This window comes from Crotalus tigris, unplaced genomic scaffold (genome assembly GCF_016545835.1).
Source record: "Crotalus tigris isolate CLP2741 ecotype Arizona unplaced genomic scaffold, ASM1654583v1 scf7180000018825.4774228, whole genome shotgun sequence".
Lineage (NCBI taxonomy): Eukaryota > Metazoa > Chordata > Lepidosauria > Squamata > Viperidae > Crotalus > Crotalus tigris.
In genome coordinates this window covers 2,207,591-2,234,607 of record NW_024097215.1, presented here as the reverse complement: position 1 = coordinate 2,234,607, position 27,017 = coordinate 2,207,591, and the positions used below count along the sequence as shown (strand labels likewise).

Here is a 27,017-nt window from a genome sequence, read left to right as displayed (position 1 = left end):
CTTCCTTCTGCCTCCTGTTATTTCATCCCTAGTTCTCTGTAGCAATAGCACGTAAACCTATATACTGCTTCACAGTGCTTTACAGCCCTCTTCAAGCTGTTTACAAAGACAGCCTCTTGCCCCCAATAATCTGGGTCTTCCATTTTATCGACCTTGGAAGGATGGAAGGCTGAGTCAAACTTGAGCCAGTCAGGATCGAACTCCAGGCAGTCAGCAGAATTAGCCCTCAATACTGCCTTCTAACCACTGTGCCACCACTGGGCTCTTAGGTGGTTGTCATGTATGTGTTGTCGGGATCCACTACCACTATCACCATGCAGAACCCAATGGAGACCCCACTTTTCTTAGGCCGTTATTCAGTGGGGTCCCTGAGAAAATACTAAATTGCCTATAACTGTGTGCCTTGCAACCTCAACCTTTTATAACTACTACAGCTCAAAAGGGAAATGCCAGCATAGCATCCCGTTTTAAAAAGCTGAAAGGATGGGAGAGAGGGGGCAGAGGCTATCTTTGGGGACTGGGGAGGGTGATGTATTCCCTTCCTTGACAAATGTGCTTAAGCTTCCTTGGAAATAACAGGTAAAATTTAATCCTCCCTTGTGCTTTAACACAGTGGCATTGTGGGACATCTGACCTAAATGGCAGCATATAAATATCCTGGTAACTTTCCAGTAGGCAAGATGCCAGCTCCTATCTTGGTGTCCTGTGATCGTATGTGAAGAAATGCAGGGAAGCACCCAAACTAGAGCTTATTATTTCTCATGGACCTCAAAACAAAAAGCTTAGCTTAGCACCTGTGGTCTTCTGGGTCCCCAGTACGCAGCTTTGACCGAAGGCTTCATTTCTACATCTGCCGTGAGCATGCCTAAGACTTCTAGACTATTTTAACGTCAGTGCCCCAGGCTGCAAAGTACGCATGTTTCACAGCAATCTGCACTCAGGTATGTTGGGAGCACAAACCATACCAAGACTGTCACAGAAGTTTAACCTGTTAAGATCTGCCAGCGACCCAAGTTCTATAACATGTTAAGATCTGCCAGGGATCCAAGTCGTAATAGCCTCAGTTGCCAGCTACTGCTCATAATGTTCTGTTTACATTGTTCTATTGTCTATCCCAATCCCTTAATACGGGAAGGTGTTCCAAGTTTATTATGTAAAAAGATCATTACAATGGCCTCAATTCTCACCCCATGTATATAACTAGTGTTACACAGGTGGAAAGCTCTTAATATAGCACAGAAAAAGGAAGAAAGGGAATAATATAGACACAGGCTATTCTTCCTTCACATCTCTTCCAATGTTATAACTCTCATCAATAGGATAGCACGGGGTTGTTCTCTCTCTCTCTCTCTCTCTCTCTCTCTCTCTCTCTCTCTCTCTCTCTCTCTCCCCCCCCCCCGCATTTTATGACATAATGATGGGGGGGCACTTGGGAAGATATTTCCCTTCCCCAGTTTTATTGTTTCCATTGGTAAGGTGTGATAAGGTCATGGTTAAGACGGTCCTGATGAGGTCAATATTTTATAGTTAATATGCCAAATCCTAGGAAAATATTAACTCTCAGGACTAGGTTCTCAAGGGTAATTGTCTGGTGTTCATTAGCTCACAATCTGTGGACTGTAACCACTTGGGTGACCTGCCATGCATACATTATTACTTGCAATAAAACATGGGGTAGAGGATCTGTAAAAATGTATTCCCCCCCCACCAATAGCTCTCCTTCCATAGGTTTTATGTACCTGTATTTCCGAGAAAGGGGGAATTTCAACGTTGAACAAGAAACTCCAACTTTGCATGGACTTTATGTAAGCACAGAGAGCACATGCACGTACATTACAACTTTTGAGTTATGTGTGAGTTAGCTTTATGCTGCTAAAGCCCCCCCCCATGAATGGACATAAAATAAAGTGAAAAGCTTATAAGAGCAGGAATTCCATCTGCAGCAAATGACATTAGCCTCAGAAAAATGTATGGCTTACACTACTGGAGAATGGAAGTAGAGATAAGGAGCTGTATCTTTTTATGTGTAAAGAAAGAACTTTTCCAGCAACTAGTTTAGTTTCAACATCAGATTAATAGCGCACCTTCTTTTACCAAACCTATTGGGCTGGACGAACTAACTGACCATCTGTACTCAACCTGTCGAGCAAATAGTGCTCAAAATATATTTAAATGTTTTAAAGCCCAATGCACCTCCCAGGATTGTTTTGTGGAGAAAAAAGGAAAAGGAAAGAACATTATGTATGCTTGCTGCCTTGAGTTTTTTTTATAAAGTAATAAAGGCAAGGTAAAAACTGAATAAATAATAAAGAGGCCATATTATTCTAGACTTGCACTGTGTTTCTAATGCTTATTCTGTTTTTTTTTTTTTTTCTGAAGCACTTAACCCAGGCCTCCAACTGCTGCCCTGGGCATCAAGTAATGCAGCCCCGTTAAGATTATAAATTTTTTATCATTGAGTACTGCTTGGTGCTCTCTGATCTTGGTTGTTTTCTTGCAGACATTTCATTACCCAAACTATGTAACATCATCAGTGCTCAGTAATGAAACATCTGCAAGAAAACAACCAAGATCAGTGAGCACCAAAGACCCCTCATTTCAACCCCTGAGCTACAAAAATTCTCCTTTATTGGTATTTTTAATATTATTGTGTGCATTTATATACATTAACCATATTATATATTTTATATGCACCTCAGGACAATTCCTCTTCACTCAAGCCAAAAGGCCGGACATGTCTGACTTAATCAGACTCTCTTGTATTTACTTTTTAATTGATAACAGCAATCAAGGACTCACAAGAGAGAGAACTTATATATGTATCACATTATCTCCCATTTTAACAAGTCTTGTGCCATTTCTCTTCATTATATGGGAATCAGATTAGAGTCCATGGCTTCTGAACAGGGACAAGTTAGCTCTGGAAGACTTTGAAAGAAATAGAAAAGGTACGGGTACAGTTGTTCAGATTATCAAATCCTGATCACCTGTAAAATTAGCAAATTAGACATGGCAGTTGCTCAGTAGACACACTTTGCTGGAGTTAGGATTGCTTCTGGCAGAGTTTTCAGAGGGATGGGCCCAAAGTGTGCAACTGTCAGAAAGCAATAAGGAACTCCCTAGTAACAGACTGCTGGTGACTAGAAGTTGGCCAGGTTGCTAACGTTATTTGCTAGGTATATTTGTGTGAAGGTAGGATGGTATTCACATAGATGTAGCTGTAAATCAGTCCCAGGTTAATTGTAACTGGGGTTCTGCCTGTAAGCTGGAAAGGTAAGATTGTTTATTCAAATCACAGGTTGACTGAAATTTATCTAATTTTTCCCAACTGCAATTACCCTTCCATGCCTACATGCTTCTGAACTTTGACATGATTTTTTTTCTAAACAAACAAACAAAAAAAATGTGGACTTTAGAAGATGCTGCTGGAACATGATACACACATGTGCACTATATGAGGAGAAATAGCTTGTAAAAATAGGTGCATTAAGAAAATTGTGCACTAAAACTGTATGCAATGGGAGGAACATATATGAAAATTCATGGTGACTTTTTCATGGATGCTTTAAGAAAGAAAGCATTTCAAACTCATGCAAGAGATGGGATGCAGCAAACTCAAGCTTGGGTATGAAATTGAGAAATTGAGTGAAACTGAATTTCATAGGTTCTAGTATATCTAAATATGTAGCACTTGGAACATGGAAGAAACATGATGGATAGCAAAAGGCAAATGTGAAGAACAGCTGGCTTTTATCTGCTCAAAGGGAACAGCCAACTTGTCTTTTCTTGCTGCAATCTGAAATACTTGCACTACTAGGCTATCTAACCTTTATCTGGAAGCTGGAATTCCTTACTCCCAACCAACTTCCCTCTTCCCTCGCTCTTCAAGCTGCTTAATTACTTTTGCAATTAAAAAAAACAGATAAAGGCAGGGGGGGGGGAAGGTCATCACTTGCCCTAATAACATTATTAAGTTATTCCTGTTCTTTATTATGCTGCAAGCATTTATGTAATCAGCACAAAGCAGTAATTAATTATGAATCATCACCAGGTTAAAAAAAAAATCACACCAAACACACATACTGAATGAACAAATCAGGGGGTGTGCAAAATAGTCAGCAGCCTAGTCTGTTTATAAAAAGTATCTGCTGGTGATAATCCTTGGCAATCAATCTAGGCATTGTAGGCCAGTGTACATTCACATGTTTTTCAATCGTTCTCCCCCATTGTCCAAAACAAGCTTCAACCTGTCCCAGCAGGAACTAGCTAGTTATGGGAGCCAAGAAGTCCTTGATCTCTCCACGAAGACTGTCAGAACAAGAGATGGATTGGCAGGAATTACAAAAGAGGCAGGGTGTAACTCGGACACCTTAGAACCAATCTACATTAATTGTTCCCTACTGGGAAGGATTTTGTTTGGTGCAGAAGTTGGGAAAGTAATTAATCTCAGAAGACACAGAAACCATAAGCTGCCTAATATGAACTCAACATTCATATCATGATATGCTATGGCTCAGCTCTAGACTTTTGACTAAGCTGGCTGAGTTCATATAAACCATCAACTATGACTTATTGACTGCAAGAACTGAGTTCATTATGCAATGTGTGTGTGAGCCCAGGGTTGTTTTTTTGTCTATCGCGTTTCTAACTTTTCTAGGAGCAAATTTAATGATACAGTTGTTCCCATTTTCTCTTCCCTAATGGAAAAACTTTAGGCAGTGGTGAGATTCAAATATGTGAACCGGTTCTCTGTGTGGATGCCGCTTCCAGAAGTCCATTCTGGGCCTGGGCAACAAAAAATTAGCTACCGGTTCTGCCGAACTGGTGTGAACTGGCTGAATCCCACCACTGGCTTTAGGGAGGAGCAGCATTTGGGAATTTTTGCAAGCAAAATATCTCCTTTATCATTGAGTTATCTTTCTTCCCCCCTTTGACTTCAGAATATGGAATTATTCCTGGATTGCCAGCATGGTCTCTGCAGCCTTTACCCTTGGTGTCCATCTGGTTCCATGTTCAATTTGACATGATTGTAATTTCTGGAGATATTTTAAATTAAAAAAGAGAAAAGAAATCAAATGGAAGCTCTCTTAGCAAATCATCAGCCTCAACCCTAACTTTTATTTCCCATAATCTTACCCACTGAACATACAGTATATACCAGTGGCATTTTAAGAGACTGTGCTTTTGGGGGGGGGGGGAGAACAGGCCTACCTGAATATTCTCTCCTCTCCCCCTCTGAAAAGAAAGCAACTGAAAGGTAAAACGGAGTGGCAGCATGCCTCCAGGAAAACTAGAGAGAGTAAGATTTGCTTTTTGGTAAATCCGTGTTTTGTCACTGGCTATGCTCTTCCAAAGAATTCATGCATGAATTCAACATTTCAAATATACCCACTAGCACAAAACCACTTGGGACACCCCCTCCCCATGTTGTCAGTTTGCGTTGTGGGATCACTGGCTGAAGGAATGGGGCCCCTCTAGGAGGAGTAAAGAGACATTCCAACCTGAAGTGGGTTGGGGGAGAGGGTGGGAGGAAATGTTTGAGGTCAAACCCTTAAATCTACATCTGCTGTTTCCCCAAGGAAAGGAAGACAGTCTGGTGAAGTCTTGTAATCTAGGTGATCAACAATAAAACATCTACTTGGACCTGTTCAAGTAGTTCTAGCTGTCTAGTACCTGACCATTTCTTTCCCAGAGAAATTCCTCAGGAGCTGCTATTCCTAATGGGTGGAATCTGAGGCTCACCTTCACAGGTGATGGGGAACAGGAGATGGTGCATCCTGTCGGCTTGCATAGGTCACCTCAGTGGAAAAACTAGAAAAACCAGACAGACATTTGGTCTGATTCATTAGACTCCTTTACATTAATCCACAATGGACATTTAGGTACACACTACAATGTACATTGGAGGTGGGTGGAGTTACTACCACAATCCTCAACCTGTCAAAAGTCATTTAATTCTTCCACTCTCTTAGGGACCCAGGACATGTTTTTTTTCCCCTCAGCTAGGTGGGTTTATTTTTTTCCTCTATTCCCACAGTAACTTCTATTAGAATTAATCCTCCTTCTTGTCCTGTGCTTTAATGATATTTGAAATAAGTACTCTCCTTGAGCCTTAGTTTTAGACAAACTACACTAGTTCTGAATCCTAGAAGCTGAGCCACGTGCACCACATTGCTTTTTCAGACTGGGTGCCCAGAGTTTCCAACAGTAAAATTTGATCCTTCTCTTTCTCTAATGCGAAAGATTAAGTTTGCAAAGGCGACAACTTACAAACATTGAACCAGAAACATCATTTCTTGCAATAAATCCCAAAATAAGATCTGACAAAAATATGCATTAACTAAACAAGGCTGGGCTTTACCAAATAGTCTGTGCAAAGCAGGAGCAAAGAAAGCAAATACGTTTTCACTTTTTCCAACTACTCTCTCTCTTATTTATTGTTGGTTTTCTGCAATCTCTTCATGAGTAGGAAATCTGCATTCTCCAATGCTTACTGCAATATTTATTTTTGACTATGCAGCCTACTTGTGAGAGTAGTTTACAAAGAATAGTCAGACAAATATTGACAATTAACTCTCCAGATAAGTCATATTTAACAATAGGGTCTGAACCATGAACTCTGCAATTTATGTTCCTAAAGTGAGTCCATACAAAAGAATTGACTAATTCTCAAAATAATTCAGTAAACGAAGCTACTTCAAGTGATTCTTGAGAAGTTAAGAACCATTTGAAGCAGCTTTGTTTATACTCATTATTTAAATCAGGGGTCTTCAAACTTGGTCCTTTTATGACTTGTGGCTGAGGAATTCTGGGGATTGAAGTCCACAAGTCATAAAAGGGCCAAGTTTGAAGAACCCCCGATTTAAATCTACAACTTCTTAATGTTGGTGTTGCATTAAAAAAAAAAAAAGACAATACCAGCAACTGGTGGGCCTGCAAGGTTCAAGAAGGCCTCTGATCTCACAAATAAGAATCAAATAGTTTTGGATTTCTGGGATCTTCTGATCGGCTACCCACAACCCACAATACCCTCCAGGACAAACTGCTCTCAAGCACTGGTTAGAAAAGTCACTGGATACAGATGCAAAGCCAAGCTTCTGACAGGGATAAGACAGAACATTTATTGTACAGGCAGTCCTTGACCACAACTGAGCTCAAAATTTATGTTACTAAGTGGGGCAGTTAAGTTCATTTTGCCCCATTTTAAGAGCTTTCATGCCATAGTTCTTAGGTGAATCACTGCAATTGTTAAGTTACTAACATGGTTATAAAGTGAACCTGGCTTCCTCATTGACTTTGCTTGTCGGAAGGCCGCAAAAAGTGATCACATGATCCCAGGATACTGTAACCGTCATCAACAGGAGTCAGCTGTCAAGCATCTTAATTTTGATCACGTGATCCTGGGGATGCTACAACGGTCCTGTGAAAAACGGTTATTAGTCACTTTTTTCAGTGCTGTCAAAAAACTTAAAAAGCGAATGCTTGTCAGGTCAAGGCCTACCCTGTATGCTCCTTGCTCCCACTTTTGCTACCTGTTCATTTCTGAGGGAAACTGAAAGGGCCAGTTTGCCATGCTAAAACCCCTAAATAGCCTTCCTCCAGATTATTCTGCCTCGCACCCAGATCTTCTGAGTAGTTCACACAACTTCCTGAACCAAAGTACAGTTTTGTTAGGATTCAGCCTAGCCAGTTGTGTGAACAGAGTCAGGGTGGTTTGCCAGCTCAGTTATAGTTTAGTGCTGTTGTGCCTGTTGTCCTTCTCCCAGACTGAAGATAAACCGTACAGTATTTCCAGAGTGTTCCTAAGAAAGTTGGGTTGGGGAAGAAGAATCTGAAGTAAAGAAAAGACCAGGAGTCTAACTTTGAGCAACACAGTCAGATAGTTTACCAAAAACCTATTTGCCTCACTAGCATTTCCAGGTGGTAAATGGCTGCTGTGCTGCTCCATTCTCTCTGAACATACGCAAACTGCCTTTCCGTCATCAACGAAAAGCAGCCGTTTAGTGATAAGCAAGACTCGGATCCTGCCTCTCTTGACAGCTTTCTTTTTTATAAAATGCTGTTCCAGGGAATATGTCTCAAATGCACAGATTGGCACGGAATCAATCAACTGCTCACCCACCTGGCTGCACTCTTTAATGCGTTATACAGGATGCAAAAGGAACCGGCTTATGGGATGGATGCTCTAGTTGCAGGTTATCTCTGTCAGTCACTGTCACCTGCAGAGTCAGTCTCTCTGTCTCTGGGTCTCTCCCCCCTCCCCTCCAAGAGCTGCAATGCTTTTCATCTGGGGAGGGGAGGGGATGACACAGACCAGTGGGTTAAAGCTAATCAGCCCCGGGAATGCCAAGAATGAGCAATCTCCTTTTCTCCCCCCACAGAAAGGACATGACATGATTATCGGCACCTCGTCTCTGAATTGTGAAAAGGAGGGACTTCCCACCTCCGCTGCAAGGAAGATGCAAGAACCCAGGAACCATGACTTGCACAATGCAGATCGATGCATAATGTATGGGCCAAACTGCAGCCAGTTCAGTCACTGAAACAGATGCTGGAAAGAGCAGAAGGCTTTAAGACGGCAGTTAAACTGTGCACAATAGGATAGGCATGCTTTTATGCTAGCCCAGAGGTAGGCAACCTTGGCTCTTGTATGACTCGTGGACTTCAACTCCCAGAATTCCTGAGCCAGCCATGCTGAGGGGAAAGGGAGAGGTTTCCAAGCTGAGCCAGGCTGGCTCAGGAATTCTGGGAGTTGAAGTCCACCAGTCATAAAAGAGCCAAGGTTGCCTACCCCTGTGCTAGCCTATCCCAACCTGGCTGTGCTAAGTGAAAGGATGGATTGATTAATTGATTTCTACAGCCACCCATCTGAGTCAATGACTGAATTATGAAGTACGGGTTGTCCCCACCTTACGACCACAATCGAGCCCAAACCTTGTGTTGCTAAATGAAACATTTGTTAAATGAATTTTGCCCTATTTTATGACCTTTCTCACCACAATTGTTAATTGAATCACTGCAGTTATTTAGTAATATGGTTGTTAAGTGGCTTGCTCACTGACTTTGCTTGTCAAAAGGTTGCGAAAGGAGATCACATGACACCAGGACACGGCAACCGTCATAAATACGAGTCAGTTGCTAGGCGTCTGGATTTTGATCACGTGACCATGGGGATGCTGCAACGGCCCTAAGTGTGAAAATCGGTCGTAAGTCACTTTTTTTCAGTGCCATTGTAACTTCAAACTGTCACTAAATGAACTGTTGTAAATCAAGGACCACCTGTACAGTATCTCTGGAGCATCCAGCACACGTAGCACTGCCACAGCTTTGGCTGATCTTGAAGCCTAAGCAGACCTACAGTAGGCAAGTACTTACAAACGTTGCCCTGAACGTTTGCTTCTAAGTGTACCAGAAGGCGAACATGGTTAAATACCCAGAGAGTAACCGTATTAACTACCCTGAATGACTTTGGTTTTCCTCCCTCTGAAAATGGGAATGAAGTCGATTTAGTTCCAATCAGATCTCCCTGCTCTGCTATGTCCTGGCCCAGCCTCCTTTGGAGAGAGTGGCCTTCAGCACTTTACTCAACATTGTGTGCTTATTTATAACCAGGTTTGTTCAAGAGCTGCTGTGGATCTGGTGAGATGGACAAAACCTCACAAGAGAGGCTTCCAAGCAGCCACGTGTGCCTGACTGAGGAATTCTGGGAGTTGAAGTCCACAAGTCTTAAAAGGGCCAAGTTTGAAGACCCCCTGCTCTTGACAACGGGGCAATTCACCAGCTGCTATGGTGCTGCAGTGACATACAGGCAGCTCTCAACTTACAGCAAGTTTGTTTAGTGACCGAAGTTAAGCAGCACTGAATAACTGACTTATGCACTCTTACGACCATTGCAGCATCCCCCCATGGACACGGGATCAGAATTCAGGTGCTCGGCAACGGATTCATGAGATCCCCTTTTGTGACCTTCTGAACAAGCAAAGTCAATTCTCAAAGCCAGATTCTTTTAACAACCGTGTTACTAACTGAGCAGCTGCAGGGATTCCCTTAACAACGGTGGCAAGGAAAGTCGTAAACATAGGGCAGGGCTCACTTAACATGTGTCTCACTTAGCAACAGAAAATTTTGGGCTCAATGGTCATAAATTGAGGACTAGCTGTACACCTCAGACCTTCCCATCTTTCTTGCAGGCAGGACAGGAGGCTAAAAGGAGCAGAATCAGCAGCTCTGGATCTTGGCTGCAAAATCTAATCTGGTTAGGGGGGGGGCTACCCCCAACGGAATTCGGAGCTGCTCTGACCCAGATTTTCAAAAACCTCCCCGTCCACAACTGATCTGATGATACTCCCTAGCTTCTCCCCGCCCATCTCTGGCCTCTCATTTCAACTCTTTCCCTCCCCTTTTTTTCCAGAATATCAGTAGCTCTCCCAGCCCAGTTTCCTGATTGTTCTCACTGTAAACTGTGCTTTTTTTTTTTAAAGGGCAAGAGAAAAGTTTACTAAACTAAAAACAAGACTATACCACCTCTAGAAAGCTGGGAATACTTGATAGATAATCGACCTGTGGATAGATAATGTGATAAACATACTTTATTCCTACTTAGAAAGGAGGAGAGTGAATTTCCCCCATCACGAACGTCTATTCTATTTCCTTCTGACTTGCAGCAGTTCCATAATAATTAGCCAATCTCATTTGCATGTCACAATTCCCTTGCAATCCATGTGGTATGTCTGTGAGTAAGCAGGGAGCAAGAGAAGGGAGTGACTGTGTGCTCTAAGTGTGGGTCAGGGTGGGGGGGAAACCCAGCCCTGGTCTACTCCTCGGTTGACTGAATACCACCAAGCATCAGAAAACAAATGAAAGTCCACCCAAAAGGCTGTGTGATCCTGTGAATTTGCTTGAAAGTGCTTCTAAAATCCCCCCAAAACTCATCAACTCTGAACCCACCAACGAGAGGATTTCAAACTTCCCCACAGCATACATCGCAACCCATGAAAAACATATTTGAAGAAGTTGTGGGTGGGGGAAAATAACTTCCTGAGATACAAATGTTTGCCCTGGGAATCCCCCAAGGAATGGGGTACAGCACTATTCTTCCAAGTAAAACCCCAACCCTCGGGAGGGGGGTGGGAGGGAGTGGAGAGAGAGACAATCTTGTAATATTTTGAAGTATGCACTTTCAAAGAAGGTAGGCAGATAAACCGCCGTTGTCCAAATCATACATTCAGCACGGCTTTCCAATTTCTAGTGAAGTCACAGTCACTTTTCAAAATACTGATTTCTCAGTACTGGAAATGCCCATACCTAAAATCCCCACTGTGATGTCCTATGTACACAACAGTAACAAGAAGAGAGGGTCCAGCTATTCTCCAAAGCACCGGAAGGCAGAACAAAAAGCCATGGATGGAAAGTAAACAAGGAGAGAACCGACCTGGAAGTAAGGAAAAATTCCCTGAAAGTGAAAACAATTAATCAGTGGAATGGCTTGCTTCCAGAACTGGTGGCTGTTCCATCAAATGTTTATAAGAAGAGCTTGGGCAATCATTGGTCCAGAATAGTATATGGTCTCCTGCTTGAGCAGGGGTTTGGATTAGAACAGGGGTGTCCCACCTTGGCAACTTTAAGACTTGTGGACTTCAACTCCCAGAATTCCTCAGCCAGCTTTGCTGGCTGAGGAATTCTGGGAGTTGAAATCCACAAGTCTTAAACTTGTCAAGGTTGGACACCCCTGGGTTAGAAGACACCTCCAAGGTTCCTTTCAACTCTGTTCCTCTGTTATAAGATGAAGCCACCCCACTAACTTCAAGATACCGAAAATGTCATGTTTTCAATGCTTTTCTATCTACAACGTTTCCAAAGTTTTCTTACACCTCTGGCAGTATTCAGAGGTTTCCCTTTATTTAGCACAGAGTATCTGAGATAACTTTTTCTGGTAAAGTTCAAAGCTGTTTAGAAAAAAAACAAAACCACAACTGAAAACCCGATTAAAAAACTCCAACAAAACACATCAAGGGCAAGCTATGTATATGCATAGAGGCAAAACGGCATTAAGTCCTAATGAATCAACAAAAGATGAGTTGGCTTTTCTGGCGTATCTAAAGTTTGACATAAAGTCTAAACAATTAGTTCCCCCCCCCCCCGATTTGACTCTCATATGAAGATGGCATCTAATATGGCAAGCCCTCTAAGCAACAGCTTTGCATGATCACACCATGTAGAAAAAAATTCAACAGCACCCATGGAGATGTAATAGACACAGAAGAGAATTACTTCCAGGATTAAACCAGGAGGTTTCTCAGCTCGAATAGCTAAGGAGTCCCCCAGAGGATGTTCTTCTCTCGAGTCCCACCTGTTATGGATCTCCTTCCTAAATTCCAAATCCCTATTCAGCCCTAACCCTCAGTACTGGGTTCAAACAATACACTAAGCTATGACTCACTAGCCCACAATAGATGGGTTCCTCTTGAGCCCCAAATCAAATAAACCACATTATAGCTTACTGCAAAGTGTGAACTCAGTCGTCATCTGCCTGGCACAATATTGTCAATGTAATGTCACAAGGCTGTTCTGAGGCTAAAATGGGAACAATGAGATCCTTGAAGGTAGGAGACACATGTTACATAAAGAAGGAGAACTGCAAGTTCTTTGGAGGGATGAGATGAATATTTCAGGGTGATGATGTCTCAGCTGAGCTAGGTTACTCAGCCACAGTAAGATAACTCGCTCTTTCCTCCTGTCTCAGTCAGTGTAAATCCACACAATTATCTGGCAAAGAGAAGAGCTTAAAATCCAGTGTGAGTCACAGCTTCATGTCAGGTAGTTCTCAAGTGAATCAGAAGCATTCTAGTTCCCCAGAACCAGAACAAAAAGTTTCAGCATGACACATTTTAAAGAAGGAAGAGGGCAGTGGTCTAGGAGAGGCTGATAATTAAGACTCACTGGAGATGATGCCTCTATTTGAGTACAGACCTCATAATGCCACACCGGAGGGACAAAAGACAGCCAAGACGTCAACAAAACACTTTTCTTCTAATGTTAGCAAATGGGAGAATGAGGCAGGCTGACTGGTCCTTAGGGAAGGAAAATCTAAGAAATTAAGATTAACACAAGGGAACAATCTGTCTTTGCCAGAGTGTTTAGCATTTAAGTAGGAGCCTTGCTGAAGTCTATAGTGCCAATATGTATTGGATCTGTTTTGTTACCAGTTCAATCTCTGTGTGTACACAAGTTAATAGTACAGGGTGGAAAAAGGACAGAAAGAGGCGTCCAAAATGACTAGAAGCAGAAAAGCTCCTTGCTAAGAAAGACAACAGTGTCTGGGACTTTTTAGGCTGAAGGCAAAGGCAGGCAAGGTGAGAGAGGATACAGACATATAAGATCATGTATGGCTTAGAAAATGCAGACAAAGTGAGCGTTCTCTCTTTTCTGGCTACATAATCACTCGGGATCAGCCAAGTGAATCTAAAATCCAGAAGATTTGGATGTGGTAAAAGAAAAAAAAAAGATCTTTGTTTCTGGGGCAAGACCACAGAACGGAATCCACCAGCAATAAGGGAGAGACGGGTCACCTATTTAGATGGCTTTAAAAGGGACAATCCTGGAGGATTATCTATGTTGATTACTCACACACTGAGAGCTGTTTATTCTCTTCTTCGGAATGGCAGGCAAACGGGGGCACCAGCTGCAGGGAAAGCAACAATAGCAGAAGTGTGCTGCTAACTACTGGTTCTGCACAGATGTAAGGTGGAAAGGGAAGATTTAAAATAGCCTGGAAATTTAACCTTTTCTGTAGGACTTGGCTGGCCACAGTGAAACGCAGAATTTGTCCCAAAACAAGATTACAAGTTAACTAAGTGAACTCTACAGTCGCTCACTACTTATGTAATGTTTGGAGGGAACTTGTGAAGGGTGCAATGGAAGGCACACACTTGTACCCAACAATAATTCTTATAAGATGACAGGGAAGTCAACAGTGAGTTGCAGATATTCTCTTGAAAACCCTTTGCTTTTATTCCTGTCCAGTGCTGTGTTACTGGGCAGCAAAGCATGCTTGTTGTTCACTGTGTTACCTAGCAAAGCATCTCTGCTAGCTTACTGCAAACCAGGAGTCTTTCTGTCCAAAGTCCTGAATACAAACAGACCTCGTCAAGGGAGCACCTATCTGGATGGGTGGAGTAGAGAAGACCATTGAAATCAATATCAAATGTTGACACTGGAAGAGATGCTGTGGAAAACCCCAAGCGGCAGTAGCAGCACCAGCCTCCCCCACCCCAAGAAAAGGGAAAGTGGATATGTTTGATTCTTGGTAAAAAAACAAAAAAAACGTTTCTAATGATTATGAATCGGCAATTTCTTACAGATGCTTCAGATATAGCCTGTGATTTTCTCCATCTAAAGCAGAAGTACAGGTCCCTCCTGAAGTTGCAACTTATTTATCTTTCTTGTGATGAATGGGGATGCCATAAATTACATGGATAGCTATTATAGTTACTGTAATTTGTTTTTAATTACATTTAACTTAAATCAACTTCATTTCTATCCATCTTTTTGTTTTGTTCCAGCCTATTTTGAAGAGTACATCCATCATCAGTATGATGCCCAGAGCCTATGAACCACACACACACTAAATTCCACAGGCTACTGAACTAATGTACCTCTATCACTGGGAGTTTAACATACTGCCCACATGCAAAAATAAGTCAGAATAGCGAGCAATTTTGATTTAACACTCATAAGCTATCAATGTTCCTGGAGATCATTGGCTCCTGCCCATATTTTTAGAACACTGGGAGGAGCTGCATTAACCAGGTATTCAAAACTGAGTTTGGGGTTCTTGGCAAGCCATAAATAGCAATACCAGATTTGTTCTTGATTAGCAATTCCTTGGTTAGTAGGGAGCAGAGAGTTCAATCTGCACAATGTGCTAAATGCTGAATTTCTAATTAATGTAGACAGTCCTACTAGCTTAAGGAAGTAAACAGTTAAGTGTATAAACAGTAAACTGGAATTCTCAAAAATTCTGCCTCGTTGTACACAAACTTGAGCAGACTTATGGAAGTGTCAATTCAAGGTGCATCTTCTAGATACATTCATATTCCCTCCACAAACTGGACCCAAGATATGCTACCAAGTGCCAGGATGACAATTTCTGATTTTTGAGAAGTCAAAAGAGGTATAAGGCATATGACTTTTCTACAGATGGCCTCACAGATTTGTAAAGTGCCAAACAACACCAGAATGGACATGGAGAAATATAAAATTTGGAGGACCTGGAAGGGAAGCAAAAGCAAGCTTGTTTGAACAAAGTACAAAGGCTACCTTTTATTGACCACATCCTTATAAAAAGGAAATCCTAGTAGCTGCAAAAGATCAGAAGGCTGGAGAAAGCTGTGCTACATCATACTCTAGAGCAGTGGTTCTCAACGTTTGTGTGACGGCGACCCCCGTCACACAAACGTGCAGCGCATGCGCGGCGTGACGCCCCCATGCGCAGCGCTGCCGCATGCGCGGCGCCGCCCCCTGAGGGGGGAAAATGGCGGATCGCCTTGCTTGGCGACCCCCGTAAAATGGTCGATCGACCCCAAATGGGGTCGCGACCCATAGGTTGAGAACCGCTGCTCTAGAGAATCACTCCTTCCCCCCCCATGTTAATTAATCTGCAATAAAGATCATCTTCCAATGTCTAACATCATGGAAAATAAGACCATGTCTACAAAGGAGAGTGTGTATTTGTGCCTTCAAGTCAGCTCTGACTCTTGGCGACTGCCTGGACAACTCCCTGCAATTTTCTTGGCAAGATTTCAGAACTGGTTTTTGCTTTTCTTCTTTCTGGGCTTCGACAGAGAGTGACTGGCCCAAGGTCACCCAACTGGCTTTGTGCCTAAGGCAGGACTAGGACTCAGGGTCTCCTGGATTCTAGCCTGTGGTGCCTTAACCACTACTCCAAACTGGCCCTCTTTGAGAGTACAAAGGAACAATCCTTTTAAATATACTCCAACTATGCAATGGGTCCCTACAGCTCTGCTTTTAGCAGCAATTTGGTTAGTGTTGACTAGTAATTCCATTCAGTAGTGAAAAAAGCTACAGGGCCAACACAGAGTTTGGAAAAGAGACAGCAGCAGCACAACCAATATTCATCTCAAAGTATCTGTCCCGTCTTTTCTCTCAGGTCAAGATTATAGGTTTAGTTTTCTTCCCATGTACCACCAATGTTATCCTCCTCACAACCATCTTATGAGATAAGCCAAGCTAAAATGGGCAACTGAATAAAAGTGTTCAGTAACTTTCATGCCTCGACCGGAATGAGAAACTGAGCATCTCCATAAGTTGTTGCACAACACTTTTCGGCATTGTTTCTTTTCAAATGTACACACCGACAATATGGACCTTACTCTTGCCTCGTGAGTGGGCAAACACAGCATGAATGACAGCCATATAAATAGATGGCTATGAATAGTTAAAAGTGTGTGTGATGGGAACTGCATTATGAAATTAACTTCAGGAGGACTGAATATTAAATAAAGAAATAGCAAAGAGTATTCAACAGCTATCAGTTATGCATGGATTGAAATGTTTGTCAAGAGAAAAAAAAAGGGGGGAGGTTAGCCATTACTAGTAGCAGTAGTAGTAGAAGACCACCACCAAATTCCTAAGGACTCTTGGTGCATAAACAAGAGATAAGAAGTTTTCCTACCTCTTATCTGTTTACAATCAGCAAAAGAAGATGTAGAAGAAACGTTAACTCATAAATAAATGTATATACATACCAATGAAAAGCATAGAATACATGTGGTCCTCAAATTACAACATCGGAAAAAGGTGATCTACAACAGAGTTTTACAACGGTTGTGTTGAAAACCAGAATTTACTTACAGGCTCCAATATAGCCATATGTCAAGGAGTACCTATAATATTAAATTAACCAAACTATAACTATAATTAACCAAAGCTAGATGGGGTCAAGACCCAAAGTCAGTCCATTTTAAGCAGCTTCTAAACTGCAATCAGGTGTGAGTCAACAAGATATTCTGTAGGACAGAGGTCCCCAACGTTTTGGGCACTAGGGACTGGTTACATGGCAAAAGGTTTTTCCGTGGACCGGAAGAGGCGTGGTTTTGTGTGCTGCCTGCATCCTGTGGATGGGGCTTTGCTTGTTTGTGCAGACTGGTTGCTGGCATGCCGCAGCCCAGTACCAGTCCATGGACCAGGGGTTGGGGACCCCTGCTCTAGGAGGTCAGTCCAAAATAACAGAGATACCACTGAAAAGCAATGCCATTGAGCTTCAGATACCTCACCTACATAAAGGAGGCTCTACTGTAGTTTTTTTTCTGGGTAAATCAGACTGGCCAGAATGATTCTACTGGGGAAATGTGATCCAATGCAAACACCATGAGGTCTCCCAAATTTCATACAGCCATGCTCGCATAGAGTACCTTGCAACAATCCTGAGCGACAGAGATCCACAATTACTAAGTCAACGTCAAAAAACCACATTGTATTTTAGCGCATATGGGACCCAAGCCATAAAGAAACATGATGCAATGCACAGTCTACTGTCCCCAACCCATTTCCTTCAGGAAGGCCTTGCTCATATTCCCATCCCCATTGGCAGCTTGGTCCTTGGTACATGATGACATGTTCATCATGAAGCAAGTGTTGCAGCCATCTTCTTGCAAGTACTAGAACACATCTTTGTCTGGTGACATCAGGATGCATTTGTCAACCTTTCTACATTATCAGAGTTTTGAATGAACACCACCCATCCAACTGTACTTCTAAAATAGACAAGTTATTTAAAATCTGTCCCCCACCCGATCTCTTCCTTAGACTTTACAGGGATAAAAACATGCAGAGTAATATCCTCTAGCATCCAATCTTTATTTTTCCAGTGCTTTGTCCAGCTTTTTCTTTCTTCAAAGGACGCTCCAAATAAACAGTCCCTGGTAGCTTTCTTTACTTATTTCAGCCTATCGTTCTTTAATGAATTGCTTTATGCAAAAGAAGAAAGATGGAAGATACCACGAGAAAGCATTGGAGGAAAGGGAAGATATACAGTACTCCAAGAAAAAAAAAGATGTCTCCGTTGGAAGCATCCAAAATATTTCACTGTTAATATACATCATCATCATCATGGAGTATAAAATTTGCAGCCTTTGTGATGAACAGCTTACAGTAGTCCTATGTTCAACAAAAACGGAAGTATGTACATTGCAGTTCCCATAACAATCTAGGAACAGGCCTTGGAAAGCCATCAAGATTTGCAATGACTACAGGTCATCCCAGAGAATGTGAAAGAGAATGAGGTTTGAGGACAGGTTCAAAAGCATAAGCCGGCTGGCCTAAAACAGGCACTCTGAGAAGTAGTTTCAGCCATCAGCGCTTGTAAAATAGGAAGACTAGAATTTTTTAGGGGAGCAAAAAGGACTGAGCAGAAATACATAGTGAAATTGGCCTCAGTTCACAGGCCAATCTCATTATGTATTTGAAATCGTAAACCTCCACATTGCTAAAGTGATTTTCAAAAATGAAGAGGTTAAGAAAAAAAAGCTACTTAAGATAAGGTTGGTTCTCAAAAGCAGGGGTCCTCAACCTTGGCAACTTTAAGACTTGTGGACTTCAACTCCCAGAATTCCTCAGCCAGGCAGGCTGACTGCCAGATCAGGCTTAGGAGACCTCCTAACTGAGATAACAAAACATATTCTGCTCAGCTGCCAGTGTTGTTTACTGGCCTTCCTTTTATGTCCTTAACAGAAGCTTGATCTGCCAAGCACGCTTGTTTACTTACTTGCTCAATTTCGTAAGAGCTGCTGTTAAGAAGAGATGTGGAAATCAAGCCAGGTCATTCTCCAAGTCTTCAGAGAATCCTGCAATCCTGCTTCTCTGACTCCTGACTCAGTTCTGCTAGACACAAACTAATTATTCCAAAGAGCTCCTAAAAAGAAAAGCAGCAGATCATTCTGCATCTGCTCTACCACGTGATCAACAAATCATACATGGTCAGATGAGCAATCCAACACTTGACAGCTTTCTACTTTCCCTTCTTCACACACACACACACACATACAGAGAGAGAGAGAGAGAGAGAGAGAGAGAGAGAGAGAGAGAGAGAGGAGAGAAGAGAGAGAGAAGAAAGAGAGAGAAGGGAGGGAGGGAGGGAGAGAGAGGGAGGGAGAAGAGAGAGAGAGAGAGGAGAGAAAGAGAGAGAGAAGAGAGAGAGGACAGAGGGAGGGAGAGAGAGAGAGGGAGGGAGAGAGAGAAGAGAGAAAGAGGGGAGAGAGAGGAAAGAAGAGAAAAGAGAGAGAGAGAAGAGAGAGAAGGGAGGGAGGGAGAGAGAGGGGGGAGAGAGAGGGAGGGAGAAGAGAGAGAGAGGAGAGAAAGAGGAGAGAAGAGAGAGAGGACAGAGGGAGGGAGAGAGAGAGAGGGAGGGAGGAGAGAGAGAAGAGAGAAAGAGGGGAGAGAGAGAGGAGAGAAAGAAGAGAAAAGAGAGAGAGAGAGAGAAGAAAGAGAGAAGAGAGAGAGGGAGGGAGGGAGAGGGAGAGAGAGAGAGAGGAACAGCCCTTGAGAGGGTGATTGCCAAGTACCATCTCCCCATGGTAAACTGAAGTTCTATAGTCCAATAAACAGATGCATGGTTTAAATGCTGTTGACAGTTTACCTTGGCTCGAAGCCTATACAAGTTGGAGAGGCTACACTTTTATTTCAGAAGACTGAGATCAAATCCTCCAACAAACATTTTCCCTGACTTTTAACCAAATAGATTGTCTCCGGTGCTTTGCAAATTAATCCACGCGCCTGCTTTAATAACAGCTATTTTGGATCACAACATCCCCCTCTTTGTCTTGCAAGGCTTTTAAGCAAACTTATCTGTGCCTGTAAAAGCACACTTACAAGAAAATAAGTATTGTTGAATACCATGGCTAATAAACTACTGGATAAATATGCTTAGGATCTTCTTACAAGTTAAGGAGTACGGAACAACACCTAAGAACAAGAAGAACAAGAAAGACATTTTGCTTCCTCTCACAGTGTCGTCTACTGAATTATAATAGAAAGTGTTAGGAAAATGATTAAAAACTTTAAAAAAAACAACGTAACACTAGATACGCATCAGGTTGCAGACGGTTCTTTTACTTATGAGGTCAGTAAAAAGGCAAAATAGTGATGGAAACCCAACTGCTTCATATATTCCAGAATTTATTCTTGAATTGTTATCATAGCTTGTTCAAAGACTTAAAAATAAGGCCCTGGATTCAAGCCTATTTAGCTGCTCCCACTGGTTGATGAAGGCAAGAACCAACTAAACAGCAAATTACTTGCTTGTTTATAATACCCTTTATGCTTGAATTATATCAAACCAAGATCAAGCCTAGGGCTTCAGACCTTAAGTTAAAAAGTATTAATGCAGGCAACAAACATTCCAGACTATAAGTTTTATTTATTCTATCCTTGCAAGGTTGGCTCTTTAAAGATTCGTTAAATTTAATATATATATTCCCAAAGCTGAAGGGAATTCTAGAGGCTTTTCATTAACTGATCATATCGCATTATAAACATATTTGATAAAATATAACTTTCATCAGCTAGTAACTTGCAATCCGGGAATCATGGGATTTGTCATCCAACACATTTATAGGAATTCTAGTTAGGAAAGTTGATTCAATATCATCACAAACCATGGACAGTACTGGATTCAGATTTAGTCAACAAATCCAATAAAACAAGTTATGACAGTCTTAATTTTTACTGATTTTAACAGACCCACTCGATGTATGGCTAAGGTTGGCTTTATATATCATATCAAGCTACAATATGGGTTGATTTTCAATTAATATAACACAACCCAGTCCCAATGTAGGCTATATCCAGGAATATGGTTAACCAATACCATAGCTTAGTTATTGTGTGACCTATCTAGCATGGCTCACAAGTTTTAGATTTTTTTCTGCATGGCTGAGTGCAGGTAGTCCTTGACGTACCACCACAAGTGAGCCCAAAATTTCTGTTGTTAAGTGAGACATTTAAGTGATGTTCTCCCCATTTTATGACCTTTCTTGCCAAAGTTGTTAAGTGAATCATTGCAGTTGCTAAGTGAGTGACACAGTTGTTAAGTGACTCTGGCTTCCCCATTGACTTTGCTCGTCAAGAGGTTGCAAAAGGGAATCACATGACCCTGGGACACAACAATGGTCATAAATATGAACCAGTGGCCAAGCATCTGAATGTTGATCGTATGATCATGGGGATGCTACAAAGGTTGTAAATGTGGAAAAGGGTCCTAAGTCACTTTTTTCAGTGTCGTTGTAACTTTGAACTGTTGTGAGTCGAGGAATACTTCTACTGCTTTACTTGATTTAATTTTTAGACACTACTGCTTTGTTAATAATGGACCAGATAATGCAATGCATAGTTTCCTTCCTTCACATTTCCAAAAGAATCTGAAGGATGGATGAGGGGGGTAAGGAATTCAGGTGTGCAACTCCTTGCTTGATCCTATCACTAGCAATTGTTTGTTCAACCTAACCAACTCCAGTTGCCAAAACAGCAGAAGAAGTCAGGATATAGAAAGAATTGCCACAGAGGGTTTCATTCATCTGAACCCAAGACACTAATGCTGCTAATTCGAATTAAAAGACAAATAAAGGTGAGATTCCAATCCTGCAACAGTTCCGTCATCAATGCTTCCGCAAAACATTACGTTCCTTCTAGATCAGTGGTTCTCAACCTTTTTAATGCCGCGACCCCAACCGGTCGTAAGTCGAGGACTACTCAACCAGTCGTAAGTCGAGGACTACTCAACTGGTGCAGCACCGTGTGCAGAATGGGACTTTTGGCGGGCTCAGCAGGGCAGAGACAGCCTGGACAATTCCTATTGGCTTTTGAAAGCCAATAGAATTAGACTCTATTCAAGAGAGTCTATTCTATTGCTTTCAAAAGCCAATAGAATAAAAGGGAGTAGCACAGCTAAGGAAAAGGGGGAAAAAATGGTGGACTGCATTGTTTGGCGACCCCCGTGAAATGGTCGTTCGACCCCAAATGGGGTCCCGACCCACAGGTTGAGAACCACTGGGTTAGGATCACCAGATCTGGGCTGTTAACAGCCAAAAATACTCACTACATGGCATGGTGTCAAAGAAACTCAGAAATTTTTGCAACCTACATCTGGGATATCTAATTAGTTAGAAGGACTAACAGAAAGAAAAATTATCACCGTATCCATTTTCAGGCAGATAAATTCAGGTCGTCCTCAACTTAGGACAACTCATTTACTGATTGCCCGAAGTTACAAGCACTGGAAAAAGTGACTTCAGACCGTTTTTCATACTTGTGACCATTGCAGCACCTCCATCGTCATGTGATCAAACTTCAGACTTGGCTTGGCAACTGGCTCACATCTATGACGGCCGCAGCTTCCCAGGGTCACGTGATCCTCTTTTGCAACCTTCTTTCCAAGCAAAGTCAGAGGGGAAGCCAAATTCACTTAACTATGCTACTGACTTAATAACTGTGGCGATTCGCTTAACGACTATGGCAAGAAAGGTCACAAAATGGGGCAAAACTCAGTTAACTGTTTCGCTTAGCAACCGAAATTTGTAGCTGTAAATCGAGGACTATCACTAATTTGCATGGAGCCATGGTGGCCGTCTACTCCAACTTTCCCCAACTCTCCCAACAAAACAAACAAGAGCACTAACTCCGAGTAGAACAGTGATTTAAAAAAAGTGTCTCTGTGATCGTTTTTTTTTCACACTTGTGACTGTGGCAGCATCCCCCCTGGTCACGTGATCTAAATTCAGACGCTTGGCGACTGCTTCCTATTTGTGACGGTTGCGTGTCCCGGGGATCCTACGGATCACCTTCTTTGACCTTCTGAACGAGCAAAGTCAACAGGGAAGCCAGATCCACTTAACAACTGTGCTACTAACTTAACAACCGCAGTGATTCGCTTAATAACTGTAGCAAGAAAGGTCATAAAATGGGGCAAAGCTCACTTAACAAGCTGCCTTGCTTAGCAACGGAAATTTTGTACTCAATTTATACGAGCGCTATTGAAAATGGAACAGTTAAAATGAGAATACCAACAATTAGCTTTGTGTAATAACCCAAACCAAATTAAAGGCCAAAATCTTACTGAAATTATACCAAAATTAAACTCGCTTCCTCAATGTAAGGCAGACTGGGGCTGTGCATACGTCTGAGGGTTGGGAGATATTATTATTGCCTGTTTACAAGGAGCACAAAAAGCTTTCCCTGGATGTCCAAACTGAATGACAGATACTTTTTGGGAAGTGTTTCCTACATACAGTAATCCAGTGCTGTGTTGCAATGGCAGAGTTTGCATAACACAAGACATTATGCCAAACCAAGCAAAGCACCTCACTTTGAGCATGACAAAGGGGCCCATTTTCTTTGTTGTTTTAATCCCAGTGGACTCATGGGGGTTATTTCTCTAGAAGCAGAAGTCTGAGTCAACTCATCCAGAAGTGCCTGGTAGGTCTGCATTAGGCTTGAGAAATGAACAACGTGGTGGTAAAAAAGAAAGCAATACACCCAAGGAAAACAGCCAAAGCTTTGCCCAACCTAGAAAACCAGCCTGCTGAGCGTTCCTAGCTTTGCAATGTCCCTGTTCTTAAGCTTTGCCCAACCTAGAAAAACAGCCTGTTGAGTGTTCCTAGCTTTGCAATGTCCCTGTTCGTTCAAATGTTGAGAGAGAGAGAGAGAGAGAGAGAGAGAGAGAGAGAGAGAGAGAGAGAGTGAGTGTCACATCAGCCTGGCAATAAGCCATGTCCTATGCCCCACTGCTATCTGAGCCAAGATTGGTGAGTAACAAAAGAAACACAGAGCTTTTATAACCATCCTACCTGGTTAAGACATAAATTTCTGCCTTGCTTTCATATTCTGCTGAGCGGAGGAGCTGTTACCCTGTGGAAGAGCATATGGGTTGCACACAAAAGGCCCTGCATTCAATCAATTCCTAATTATCTCCCAAGAGGAACAGAAAAGGCCACACATTTGAATGACAGTTGTTTCACACATTCAAAGATGGGAAATCTTGCTGGAGTCACAAAAAGAGACTTGATGAGATTATGGAGATGGCTGCACTTGATTGTTTGAAGCCTGCAACTGATTTGTTTTCTAAGGATTGTTTTTTAAGTACAGGCCTAAGGTATCCATTTGTATCTCTGTGGCTGAAAAGTAGCACCAAAAAAAAAAAGTGGGGGGAGTTTAAAAACAAATAAATTTGCTGCCAGGTCTATAATATGATTGTGAAGGGACTTGAAGAGGGTCAATAAGTGGCTTATTCCTGTTCTGCTTCATGGTTTGGTAGGTAGGATTCAATGGCATGAGTTCACACACAACACTCAGATATAAGACTTGGTGAATAAAACAGAAATTATGAAGTTACCCAGCAGGTTATCTCAAAACAAAATGATTTGCCTTTGGCTGTATGCTAATCCAGTCAATACTCGAGTTAAAAAGGGCCACATAGATGACCTTGGAAACTTAAACGTGGACAGAATAGTGGATATTAAGTGTTTTCAGCATTTATTTTAGTTTCTCTATTCCAGCACTACAGCTTTTGTTTTATTTTGAGTTCAGTATTTTTTTTTTCCTGAGGGTTAGTTACCTCTGATGTTTAACACATGCAGCAAGGTGGGCTACTAAAAGTGGTAAAATGAATTTAAAGAATAAGGAGCTCTCCCTCTCCATTTTATATAACCTGGGAGTTTTGTGTGTGTGTGTGTGTTTTACTGGATGCTTATCCCACAAACTCTCTGGAAAGCTCCAGGACAAAAAGACTAGCAGCATCTCTAGAAGCAGAGGGGGCAGCAGTAATAACAAAGGCAAGTTAGCAATGGGCTACAGGAAAGAGTTGCTTTCTCCATATGCAGCGTTCAGCCACCCTGACCAATAAAAGATAACATTTAAAGATTTTAAAAGTTCAAAAACAAGACCTAAGAAACCAAAAGACCACAACAGATATACATACAAAAACAGAAGATGCAATCAAAAGTATACCAAGAACACACACACACACACCGCGCAAATAGGTTCTCAAGATAGCATTCAACTAGCCAGAACAGATTAAATTGAGCAAATAATGGAACAGAAGGAGCCAATGGCTTTATCTTGGGCCTGGCCATGCTCCCTGAGCCTGGATCCCTGGCTTGCAGTGGAGAACAACCGCAGGGACTCTGAAAGGAGACATCTTTCCAGCTGGAAAAACCTACAGCTTTTGAGGCACCGGAGAAGACTGAAACCTTGCAGAAGTCTTCACAAGCCCTAACGCTTCACCAAACTTGAAAGCTTAATGCAGGGGTCTTCAACCTTGGCGACTTTAAGACTTGTGGACTTCAACTCCCAGAATTCCTCAGCCAGCAAAGCTGGCTGAGGAATTCTGGGAGTTGAAGTCCACAAGTCTTAAAGTCGCCAAGGTTGAGGACCCCTGCCTTAATGCAACCTGATGGAGCTGATGGGTAACCCTTGACTTTCGTCCCTTCCAGCAGGGCGGCTGAGCTTTTCTCCCAGGTTAGGCAGGCTTGCTTTTCTGCCGTTCTGTGACAAATTGCAATTCTCCCCAACAACAGACATAATTCCTGGGGGGGTGGGCGGGGGGGGGCAGGATGGCCGCCCGCCTCCAAGCATCTTTTCTCCACGAACAGAGACGATGCAAGGCCACACCACTCTCGTGCCCCCCCCCTCAAATGCCCCCTATTCCCAGAAGAAGGCCAAGATGATAACCACCAAAGGGGTCGTCGGTGCGCGGCCCACCAGCAGGTGCCTTCTGCAGCCACCCCACCCACCTCCCAACCCCGCTGGGGGGGTATGGGGGGGTGGGTGGGAGAGCGGCCCCGTCGTTAAAAGGCCGGGGCAACCTCCTGACCCACGCCCGCCCCAAGGTGGCAGCTCCGGTTGCCATGGAGACTCACTTTCTCTCTTTTCCCCCCCCTCCCCCCCTATCCCCGCCGCCTATTTCGGGGACCCGCTTTCACCTCCAAGCCCCCGACGTGGAAGATCCGGAGCAGCTCCCAAACCATCCCCACAAACGCAGCCAGGAGGGTCGGGATAGGCAGCCGCCAAAGCCGGAGCGGGCGCGCTCTGTTCCGCGCGTGGGGGGGGGCGCGCTCCGTTCCCGGCCCACGAGCCCCCCCCCGGGAAGTCCGAAGGGGCAAAACCAAAGAAAGGCGGCTCGTGGGGGGGGGGAGAGAGAGAAAAGAGCCGCAATTCGGAGGAGGGGAAGGGGGGGAGAGAGAAGCCCCCCCCCGCGGGTTCCAAATCCGCCCAGCCGAGCCCTTCCCCACCGCCTCTCCCCCTCCTTTCCCTGAGGGGGGAAAAAAAACCCCGGCCGTGCCCCCAATCTCACCCCCCCCGCGGCCTCGAGGACCAAGGACAGGACCCCCCCGCCCCCGTTTTCCAAGGAAGCGCCCGGGCCATGTTCAAAGGGCCCCGGACAATTACCTCGCTCGGAGCTGAGGCCGCTCTGCGTGGCGGAGAGAGGAGGACACTCGGGGGGCGAGCCGCGCTCTGGCTCTCGCTCTCTCGCTCGCTCGCTCGCTCGCTCCGGCGTCTCCTGGCTCGGCTCGCCTTTTCCCCTACAGCCGCTTCTGTCCGGCTTCCATGGTGGGGGCCGCCCGCCTGGGCTGCGAGGCACGGGAGAGGAGGGCGACGGGCCGGGCGGACTAAACAAAGCCCCCCGTGCAGGCGGCGGCGGCGGCGGCTGGCTCCTGCTACTGCTGCTGCTGCTGCGGCTGAAGCGCCAGCCCTACGAGCGCCGCGCAGCAGCAGCAGCGACCCACCTCCATCCTGCCTGCGCCTTCACCTCGCCGCTCCAATTGCACAATAGAGCCGGGCCAGCCTCATCAATATTCATCGCCCTCGCCCTCCTCCCTCTCCCCCCCCGCTGCCACCGACGTTCAGGCGAGAGCAATGGAGCTCCTATCGCGCCGCCTCGCCAGCAGCAGCAGCCTCAGCGGGAGGAGGAGGTGGGGGGAGGAGGCAGAGGGGCGGGGGAGCGCTTC

At 43.6% G+C, this 27,017-nt stretch overlaps 1 protein-coding gene across 3 annotated transcripts in view; it reads right to left on the bottom strand.

Moving 5' to 3' along the window:
• The window catches only part of ZMIZ2 (zinc finger MIZ-type containing 2), an 89,645-nt gene extending 62,798 nt beyond the window's left edge, over nt 1–26,847 (bottom strand). The window contains exon 1 of one of the 3 annotated variants that reach the window (XM_039356635.1): nt 26,458–26,847. The gene's annotated coding sequence lies outside the window, so the exon portion shown is untranslated. Of the gene's footprint in view, nt 1–18,784; nt 18,989–26,457 lie in introns of those variants that run through there. The other 2 variants (XM_039356632.1, XM_039356634.1) reach the window with 2 other exon arrangements.
• Between the last annotated feature and the right edge of the window lie 170 nt (nt 26,848–27,017).